Source organism: Pezoporus occidentalis, unplaced genomic scaffold, assembly GCF_034315485.1.
Source record: "Pezoporus occidentalis ecotype Australia unplaced genomic scaffold, CSIRO_AGI_Poc_V1 ctg93, whole genome shotgun sequence".
Taxonomy (NCBI): domain Eukaryota; kingdom Metazoa; phylum Chordata; class Aves; order Psittaciformes; family Psittacidae; genus Pezoporus; species Pezoporus occidentalis.
In genome coordinates this window covers 8,710,120-8,721,300 of record NW_026916294.1, presented here as the reverse complement: position 1 = coordinate 8,721,300, position 11,181 = coordinate 8,710,120, and positions in this window count along the sequence as shown.

The window sequence follows — 11,181 nt, the reverse complement described above, 5'->3', positions numbered from 1 at the left end:
TGCTTAATAGAAGTACAAATGCATTTGGGAAGGTTTAAGCTGGACATCTGCAGAGAGCTCTCTTTTGGGTGAACCTGGCAGAATTCATTCCCCAATAAGGCTGTGAGGGGCTGGAGAGCAGGATGAAACCCTTCTGTCTGTGAAGGTTTAGGACATGTGGCTGATCCTTGTAAGGCACAGCTGGAATGAGATTTGAACAGCCAAGCATAGTGGCTCTTTCAGCCTTGTCACCAAGCCTGATTTGTGACCTTCCCCTTCTCTTCCAGTGCTGCAGGAGCCTTTGCGTAGTTGCTGATAGCTTTTGGAGCAGGCTCTTACTGATGCAGTTTCCTCAGTGGAATTGTTTATGCGCTGGGAACACCATTTGTTATTGCAGTTCTTCCAACCCTTCCATGGTTTCCTTTCTCATCTTTTGATCTATCCACACTGAGAAAAATAACCCTCACTCTGACCCACGTGCCCATGCAGCCCAGAGCATCCTTTCGATAGTCCCACTGAGCAAGCTCCAGGAGAAACCCTGGGGAATTTTCATCTCCATTTCACCATCAGCTCATTAAGATGAGACAGGTACAACATCCCGGAATGAAAACGACAGATGCAAACCCAGGTCTTTAAATACGAGTGTTTGCTAAGATTCTGTGCTGACTTTTGATTACTGGTGCCTTTCACTGACTTCAGCTACAGGATCTGAATCTTCTTTATTGTGCATTCCCAGGATGATAAAACATGGTTATTGCTAATGCAGTTTGGCTTCTATACCCTTAACACAAAGGCCTGTTCCTTGGTTCTTGTATGCTACCAAAAGTAGTGAGATTCTAATTACCAGTCAATAAAGTCCTTCCCATTTTTCATGGTGATAGACCTGAAAGAAGTTATTTTTACTCGCTAGTTACATACTGCCTCTTAAGATGTCAGTGGCTGGGGGCATATTGGGTTCACTGCAACTCAGGGAGGTATTTATTTGCCAGTCACATCCCTTCACCCCCCATCTCTCTGATAAGTGCTTTCTGCTGAGGGGCATTGAGGATCCTTTGAGATCCATGGGTTCTCTGGGGCTGTGCCAAAGCATGGGGACACCAGCAGCAATTTAGCAGTGGGACTCTGTGCAAGTGCTGTGTCTGTCCATGCACGATGTTCCACGTGTGGTCTGTGCTGCTGGCAGGAATGCTTTTATTGCTGTGCCTGGCTGTGTTCAGGAAGCCGTGAAGTGTGGTACAATGTGAGAAGTTTAAGTTTAAAAGTCCTGTGCTGCTCGTAAACACTTAACCCTGCTTTTCAAGCGCAGTGCTTAATCAAGGGGTGGAGAATACGAAGCCTCTTCCACTCACTTGGGCCATAAATGAGCCCCTTATCAATAGGGCACACAGAATTGCTGCTGTTTCCAATGGCTAAGAAAGTGTGTAGCGATTGTTCTTAACAACTCCATCTCTTTAGGATGGTGGGTCTAAAGACATTGGAACAGAAGGAGACCACAACCCCCATGATGTGACTGATGCTACAATGCTAAACGCAGACCTATTGCAGTGCTTATTTGTAAAGCCTTGTCGTGAGCACCCTGCTATCACCAGTGGAGGGGATTTGGGGTGCCTCCAGACTCAGGCCTTTCCTGGGGCTTGTTCTTGCAAGGTGCCTGCCTTTCTCTCCTGGGAGAGGGCATGGAAAAGGAAAGCAGTCTCCTGACCTGCACCTTGAGCATCTCCAGCTTTTACATGTGGACGTCATGCTGGTAAGGTGAGGGTGACAAAGATCTATTCATTATAGGAACACGGAACGGTTTGGGATGGAAGGGGCCTTAAAGCTCATCCAGTTCCAACCCCCTGCCATGGGCAGGGACATCTTCCACTAGACCGGGTTGCTCCAAGCCCTTGTGTCCAACCTGGCCCTTCTAATGAATGTAGGCATTCCTGGGATAAACCAAGAGCTAGGATGCATGCAGACAGCACCCCAGAGGGGTGTGAAAGAGGATGGACAGGAGATGTGCAGAGTGGGGCTGAGTATGGAGCCACGGCTGCAAACAGACCCGTGTGGACACGGTGGGTCTCTGTCCCTGCAGACCCTCAGCTCAGCAAGCGTTGCTGGGGCATTGCTCTGCACTAATTGAACTTAGCTGGGGACCTGCTGGGGGTGTTTGGGTTCACAGGGGCGCTGCTCTGCTGGGGCAGTCAGGATGGAGCATTGCCCTGTCAGAGCCTCAGGCTGTGCCTGGCTGCGTGAACACCAGCATCAGGGGAGCAGAAACTGCTTCCATTAGCAACTAAATGGTTCTGTGTCTGCAGATGACAAATGCGCTGCTCGTGAGACGTGAGGGCATGCTGACACAGCGCTAGGAAGTTAAACACAGGCACATGCAGCACGGGGGGGCACATGCTGTTTTATTCACCTTCCAAAGAAGGGCTTTGGACAAGGCCCTGTAGGGACAGGACAAGGGGGAATGGCTTTAACCTGACAGAGGGGAGATTGAGATGAGACATTAGGAAGAAATTCTTCCCTGTGAGGGTGGTGAGATGCTGGCACAGGGTGCCCAGAGAACCTGTGGCTGCCCCATCCCTGGCAGTGTTCAAGGCCAGGTTGGATGGGGCTTGGAGCAACCTGCTCTAGTGGAAGGTGTCCCTGCCCATGGCAGGGGTTGGAACTGGATGAGCTTTAAGGTCCCTTCCAACCCAAACCGGTCTGGGATTCTGTGAAAGAGCAAACCTGTGATGGGATGCTTCAGGAGGTTTCTGGGGTTGTGTAGAGCTTGCTGTTGGATGTTTGAAGGGGATTACAGGAATGCACAAGCATTACGGGGTGTTTAAGGGAAGGAACAGAGGCAGGGAAAGGAGGGATCAGAGCCAACTGAGGAGAAACAAGCATGGGAGAATGGGTAGGTGAGAGGATGAAAAGGTGCAACTGCGTGTAAGCAGGCTGGGTGCTTTCCTGGGTGAGCTCTGTCTGTGCTTCAGCCTGGCCTGGCCTCATACTAACCCTGATTTCTCAGTTCCCTTTTCTTTCTCTCTCTATCTCAGTGCATGTGAGTATGTGAATGTTTCACTGGGAGACTCCAGGCTCTACCAGTTGGTGAGTAGAAGAGCAGAATGTGAAAGCCCAGGGCTGGACACAGGGTAAGTGAGGCTCATGGGCTTGGTATGGAGTACGGATGGAAGCAGTGTCTGGCATTGGAGGTTTGTGCTGATGAAGGGGAGAGTGTGAAACCATGTGTGTCCACTGGACCTGCTGCAAGAAGTGCAGATTGCTGCAGAACAGGGTGTCCAAGGGAGAGTCAGCAACTTGCTGTGGTTATGGGGCAAGGCAGCCAGCCCGGCTGATCAGAGGAACCAGATTAAACATGGATCATTTCCAGTTAAAGCTTTGACTGACTGGTAACCTACAGTGAATGGGAAGCCTTCATCCAAAAACCTTGGGAAGCGCAGTCTAGCAGCATACCTTCCAAACCTGTGTGCTCGTATTCATCTTCCACACATGGTGCAGAGCTGGTGTTTGATGGTACATGTCTCAGGAAGGCAATGTTTTGCATTGCCAACACTGAAATAAGTGGCCCGGATTTGCTCTTTCTTGGAATGCAATTGTAAATGGATCTTGCTTCTAAAACACCGTGACATTGATTTCCTACAAAGTGACAGCCTTGTCTCATTACCTAGATTCATTTTTTGTGTGATGGGTTTTAATAGCAAAGATATGAAATCTGATGATTAACCCCCACCCCCGAAAGACAAAGAAGTTCAGAGCTGTGTCACATCCTTAACGCGCTTCAAAAGGAAGCATGACAAGCAGTGCTTGGGAAGAAACTCATGCTGTAAGAAGTCTGGTGGCAGGGAGTCTCGAGCAAAAGGAAAACACTGAAGAGAGAGGAGGCAGAGCCATTGGCTTCACACAGGCACAGTGTCCCAACCAAAGAAGAAAAGATCTGTCTATATGTCCAATATCCTTTGCTCTGACTCCATCCCCTGCCTGTGCTGTGGCAGTACTTCCCTGAAAGTAGTGTGTCTCTCCTATTTGGGTCTTCACCCTCCTGGCTCCAAAGGATCAGCATCACTTCCCTAAATTCAGCATGGTATAGGATAACGGGGGTAATGTAATCCACAGGGTTTTCCAGCGTGTCTTATGTGCCACAAAGGGCTTGATTTCCACCAGGATGGGTTTGACTTCTGAGTTTAACAGATGCTGTGTCTGAAATTCTGTGATGGAAAGGTTAACAGTTGGACTCGATGATGTTAAAGGTCTTTTCAAACATAAATTCTATGGTTCTGTGGAGTAAAAGCTCGTTATACTAAACACAGCAGAAGGAAGGAGGGGGTATAGTGTGTGTACAGAAATGGACAGGGAAATATAAGGTGGAGGGAGAAAAGCCTTGGGAGTGGGCAGGGATACTGGGGTAAGGCTTGCCTGCTGCTTTGTGTGATTCCTGTAATAGCCTCATTACCTGGGACCTCTGGGCTCATCTCCCTAAATGTGGCAGCCAGGAAACTACATTCTCACTGCGAGTCATGCAGGATGCAAGCTGTGCTGCTTCATCAAAGTGATGGCTGCTGCTGTAACGAGCTGCATTAGCCCAAGATTGATTGTCCCTTTCACAGCGTGAAAGATTGGTGCCATTTGCAGCAGGGAGGGTCTGCCCACTCTGAGGGTAATGCTGATGTGGGGCATCACTCCCTCAGCTGCCTGCGTGGCAGTGCTAGCAGGCAGCCTGCTCTCCCATAGCTGGGCATGGTGCTGGGGGCACGGGCAGCCTCCTGTGGTGCCTGCTGGGACACTGTCAGCCCTCTGCTCCACTGGCTCGGGGTTTAGAACTGGGAGATTTAGGCTGGATGTTGGGAACAACTCCTTCCCCAAAGGGCAGTCAGGCATTGGAACAGGCTGCCCAGGGCAGTGATGGAATCACCGTCCCTGGAGGTGTTCACAAACTGCACAGATGAGGCCCTCAGTGCCATGGGTTAGTGGTGGCCTTGGCAGTGCTGGGGAATGGTTGGAGTGGGTGATCCTGAAGGTCTTTTGATACACGGATAAACTCCACAACTCATTAAAGTTGTAAGGTAGGTATGCTTTTATTCAGCGCTGAGGCGCATGGGGGATCGCTCCTCCAAAAGCATGAGCACCTCAGCCTCGTTTCCCCTTTGCATTTATCCTCTAAAGTTACACATATGCATGCAGCCTCGTTTCCCCTTTGCATTTATCCTCTAAAGTTACACATATGCATGAGGTTGCACAACACGCCTATACATATTCGTGTCCTATCCCCGCTTCATATTATAATGAGCTAAAACGTCCTTTGTGCTTGCGCAGTGCCTCCTGGTGGTCGTGGGCGAGGGTCTCAAGACGAAGTAAATGAGTCATCCTCAAGCCTGAACTTCTCACCCTTAGTCGTTACGCATGCTCCCTGGAGGCTTGGTCATTGTCCAAAGCGCAGAGCCAATTTCAGCCGGCCTGGGCACCCAAAGGATGGGAACCAAGTCACCGTCCTTACCTCCTAACAATAGCCACGTCCTTACATCTTGTTCTCGCGTACATGGCGAGTACAATAAGCATCAACGAGTAGTGACTTTGTTAAGCAAGCGGCTTGATCTACCCCCTTGTACACTGCAAGTATGATAAGCATGAGCAAGCGGTAACACTTAAGCAAGCCGCTTGACCTACTCCCCTGTACATCGTTCAACCCTTCGCATCACTTTTCCAACCCACTTGATTCTATGACTCTGTGATCATCTGTTGCATACCACACGGTGGCCTCAATACAGCACTAACCTCCTGCTGCTGGCTGGGACCAGAAGGGTGACTGGGACAGGGAGGAGGAAACAGAGAGAAAACTGTGCCCTGCTGCAGGGCTGCCCCTCTGGGAAAGCACAGAAGGAGCATGAGGGATTGGAAGGCTCAGCACCACGATCCCAGTGGCTGAATCCTTCACACGGGCGTCTCACAGGAGGATCCTGGGGTTACCCCAAGTGCTCTCGAAGTGTTTCTCCTAACTGGATCCTAGAACAAGAAAAGAGAAGAGAACTGCATGGAGAATGTACAGCTCAGTGACAAGCCGGCGTGCAGAGTTGTGTCCAACTGGTTTCTGAGTCCTGGAAAGCCACAGCGTCCTTAGGCTGTGCCTGCCTTTATTTAAGTGGGAAGATGTTGCTGGATTTCTGGGAGAGAGCAAGTTCAGGTGACAGCAGATGAGAAATGCGAGGCCTGAGGCAGTGCCCTTACATTAACTCCAGGTTGGAGGAGACCCAAATCCGGTGCAAAGGCTCTTGTGAGCCGTGCTGGAGGCAGCCTTGCTGCCCTGCATCTGGTGCTGACTTCATGGCTGGCTGCTTTTCCAGGTGACTCCTCTGTCCCCTGCTCTCCTCACCCTGTGGCTTGGCTCAGAGGAGGCGAGAGGCAGGGGCTTTTGTTCATCTTAAAGTCATTTTTAACAGATCAGGACAAAAAAAGCTTCACTCTGACAGAAAAGGGAAGGAAGCCTTAGGCAGGTATTAAGCAGGGAATAACAAGAGCCTTTCACCAGTTTCTTCTGTACTGGTAGATCAACATAAACTCTGTGGTCCTACGCTGGTTATGACCAGATTCCTATTTACTGGGCTGCGTTGGGTTTTACAGCTGGAGCCTGCAGCTGGATTCAAGGCACTGATGGTGAGAGATGCGATTTCCCTCTTCTAGCATTTCAAGCTGTTTTCAGATAAATGACTGATGTTCTTAGCTGATCTGCATGCTTTTAAGAGCCGATGTCTGACCATCTGTGTCCAATTAGTCCCTTCAGCCCTGCGGTGTTCGCTCTTTTAAGTTCTCACACGTCTTTTTGGATACATTAATAATGAAGGAACCTCAGAGCGCGCTGATGCTGCCAGCCCATCACACCACAGCCTTACTTACTTACAATCCTTCCTAGTTCAAAGCTCTTCTCACCATCTTACAAGCTTATTGGCACAGGTGCTTTTGTTCCACTTAGGTGGATTCAGCCCCTCTCTAGCAGCCCTTGATCTTCAGAGGGGATCCATGATTGTAAAAGCCCTTTGCAACAAGCTGTTGATTTGCAGGATCAATCCATTCTTCCTCAAGCTTTTTCCCCGTTACCACTCCCTTTTAGAGGCAAGACTGAGGAGAATGCCGCTTCAGCACCCATGTCCTTGGCCATCATCCCCAGATACATGTCATATTGCTTGATACTGTTCAGGTCTCCAAAGGCAATGGCGTTGGTGCCCACATGGATGAGCAGTGGGGGATAATAGACTTCTGAGGCTTTTCTGGCCTTCAGACTATCCTCACTGCCCTGGATCCTATCAAATGTCCCCAGGCAGCATCCTCTGTCCTCCACAGCAGGGAGCCTCCTATTGCTATCCCCGCTTTCTCCTAGTGCTGCCATGTGATTCAGGCTCAGTTGCCTCCAATGCTGCTCTGAGCAGAGCTCCCAGCCCCTCATCTAATACCATGGCACCAAATCTATTCTGCAGCTGCCAGTCTGCAGGTGGAGCAGCAGCCTTCCTCCTGGTGCTACAAGTTGCCAGCTTCCAGCCTTTTTCCATCACGCAGGTCTCCTTTTCCCAGCCTAGTGAGCACAGACTGAATGCTCCTCCATCAGTGCAGTTGGGTGTTCAGGCTCTCATAGGGTTCTGGAGAAGATACTGTCCTCTTTTATGTGCTGTGCAGACTTCCCACTTCTTTCTGCAGCTTTTCAACAGGTGTTGTTGTGCAGGTAAGAAGACCATTTCCCGTTTCCCAGGCACATCTTGCACTGCTGCATCCTCCCTTGGGAGCTCAGCCTGTGCCGAGGCCCCTGACGTGCCAGGAGGAGCTGCTGCTGTTGGCGTTGGCTTGTGTTCTGTGGGGCATCGCCACCGTTGCTGAGCACACATGTGCTGTCCTTGGCTCCCTTCTGTGTGCTCTTCTGTGCAAACTGGAGCATCTGTTTGCACCTTCTGTTACTGAAGCACAGACCAGTTTTTGGTGCTGTGTGACACCGCGCAGACTCCAAGTGGAATTGATGAACAGCCTTTCTTATTCCCAAGCTGAGGTGTGAAAATCAGAGCAGGAGTCAGACTCAAAGCACAGGTTTGTTCTCCTCCAACCTCGTCCTGGCTGTGTAGATCTCTGTTTATGGAGCTTCACCACCTTTTAATCACTTCTGTTTCAGTGCAATTGGTGCGAGCCCAGGACTGGATGTTTATCTGGCATATAAAACCTTGGCCAGGGCTCATTCGATCAATCACAGCATGGTTGTAGCTGCCTCATTGGCAAGGCACTAACCGCTGTAGGGCAGAGGAGTTTTCTTCTTCCAGCATGCCCGGCTTCTACGAGCACTGCATTCGATGACTCCTGTGCAAACAGTGCAGGCAAGTGCAAAATCTGAGCTGGTGTTTGATGGGGAAAGAAGCAGCTCCATGCAGAGCTGCGGGGAAGGAGGGGTTCATTCCTGCCTGGGGTGCGCTGAATTAACTCAACTACTTGTTGAGCCTGGTTTAGAAGTATCTGTGTTGTGATGGATCCTGACCAGAACAGCTTTATTCCGTGTGCAAACCTGGGCCTTGCTGACATCGATGTGAGTGCCTTTTACAGACAGCAACTGAGGGAGCAGTGACATTCTTCTCTGCACATTGACAGCTGGATAAGTGAAGGCTACTACCCAAAGGCTGGGCTGGGTGAAGGTGTAGGGCTGGGACCTGAGGAGTAAGCAGGCTCACAATGATCTGTGTGTCTATTGGGGTGAGGAGGGACACAAGAGAGAACTTGGTTGAGGAGGGGGGTGGAGGACAGGGAAGGAAGAGTCCTTCTGGAAACAACGAGAGGGGAAAGCCAACCGTACCCTTTGGGCTGAGGACTGAATGGAAAAGTCTACTTGGAATTGTAAACTGGTTTCTCTCTGAACCACGCTGGGAAAAACTAAAATGTTGAGATATGTTCCTTGTAAGCAGACCAGCATCCAAGGGAGCCTGGCTTATGAGTTTGCTTGCTCTTGCCAATACAACCTGCAAAGCTCCCAGGATGGGTTTACCGCTCACTCGGAGAAAGTCAATAATATCTCTCAGGGAGCTGCTTTGAGTCAGCCAGGGCTTAATGGGACATGGTGTGGGTAAGGTCTCCAGGCTTGGTGCCATCTGCTTCCAGAGCATTGGGTTGCTGTAAGGATATCAACAAAGAAGCTTGTGGAAACGAGGGGGGAAATAGCAAGCTCCAGGGCGTAGGAAAATGATGATTTTTCTGACTGTTGCCTTCATGAGATTGGTTAAGTCTGGGGTTTGGCTCTGCTCCCTTCCCGCTGTCTCTGGGGAAACGCCTGCAAGAGGAGAGAGACGAGCCCTTGAGTTAAACTGAAACATGACAATGAGGCCAGCAGGCTGATGAGACAGAGAAAGAACGTCCCCATTGTCTTTGGAGATGTCACGTGGGAACCCCCTGAGAATTAGGGTTGGTGGGTTAGTGAGGGAAAAGCAGCTAGTGGGCATCACAGTTAGCAGCTATAGAATCCCAGACTGGTTTGGGTCGGAAGGGAACCTGAAGCTCATCCAGTTCCAACCCCCTGCAATGGGCAGGGACACCTCCCACAAGACCATGTTGCTCCAAGCCCTGTCCTGTAAGATCTCTTTAATGCAGCTTCTGATATAATCCGTGAGTTACCTGGTTAAAGAGAAGATACTAAAGAAAACAGGTGAATTTAAACCCTAGGTGGTAAATCTAATAACAATGTTCTTTGCTCCGAGTCAAGGTAATTGCACTTTGAGAAATTCTTTTGGTAGAACATTAATTCTGACCTTTCTCTGAAGTGTGACATAAACATGTTCTAAAATGGAGATTCACACCCAGGCCATTTCCATTATCAGCTAAAAAGATCTGGGAGCTGTATTGCAGTTAATCTGTTTTAAATAAACAATCTCCCTCTCTGTGCTGTTTTCGTGCTATAACAGACTGCTCAGGTTTATCTTTTCTCCCTCCTGTGTAGAAGATACGATTTCACTGGTTTCCAACAGTGGATGCTTGAATACATGTAAACCTCCGTGTGTGTGTGTGTGCAGATTGCCTGTCACAGTGTTCAGCTACTTCAAATTGCTGCTCACTCACCAAAGGCTAATTCTATTTCCTGAACCCCTGCCCTGCTTTCACCTGTGACAAGTGAAGAATAGTTCAGTCATTGTAATAAGGATTATTAATACACACCAGTTTCTAACTGCGGTCTGATTTCCCCCACCAGCTACCTGAAGGGCAATGTAAATGTATGATCACACTCCTACTCTTCTCTCCTCCAGAGATGGGGACCCGTTTCCTTATCTCTACCTGGTGACACCTGACAGTGAGAGTGAAGGTGCAAATATAGATGAAAACCTGGACTCATCCTTCTCCATCAGCATCTGCTCCTTGGTCCTCCTTGCAGGACCAACTCATGCCCACTGCTCTCTAGAAGTCAAGGGTAAAAGACTTCTGCAGGAGTCGCAAAGCTGGGGTTCAGGGTAGAGGTGTGTTTGAAGCCATGCTCCTCCATAGAGCCCTGGGGGTGGCTGCCTTGCTGTGCTGTAAGTAGGAAGGGGCCCATTGCCTAGCACACAGTTGAGCTAAGGAGAGACTGGGAGCCCGTGTAGCACAACGGGCAGGTTTGGAAGTGTGGGAATGAATGAGCAAGGCTGTGAAACTCATCTCCATAGCATATGGACTGTATGTCATGTGCTTACTGGGGTCAGATCCCAAGCCCATTGAGCTGACCAGCCTTAGGTCCTTGGAAAGCATCCCTGGAAAACATGCTTGTCTTCAATACAGCTCAGTATTTCTTCTCCCATCACCATTTACGTGAGTTACTTTGAAATGTGTCTGTCCTTGAGAGCCAAGCGGTGGAACCAAACAGATGAAGATGAGGTGAGAGTCATGGTAGTGCTGGAAACTAATGTTCTCTAGACTAGTGTAATGCTAATGTCACCTGGCAGTCTACCAAAGTTGGGTTTTTTCTTATTTTAGTTGCTCTCTATTTCACTCCAAAGTCATTTTTTCAGTACTTCTGGTGATGTGTCCTAAGAGAAATGTATAAGGTTGCTTTAAGGATTAGCCATTAATCCAGCTGGTTCAAGAGGGTAAGCCCTGGAAGTGGAGAAATCTTGATTTATGCTCTTGGTACATGAGGCTAGCCTGAGTGATTTCTGAACTGTGAAGAGAGCTTTTCCTTGGGAGCCCAAGGTGTGTATTTTAGTGAAAGGAATAAATCCATAGGTTTTTTTTTTC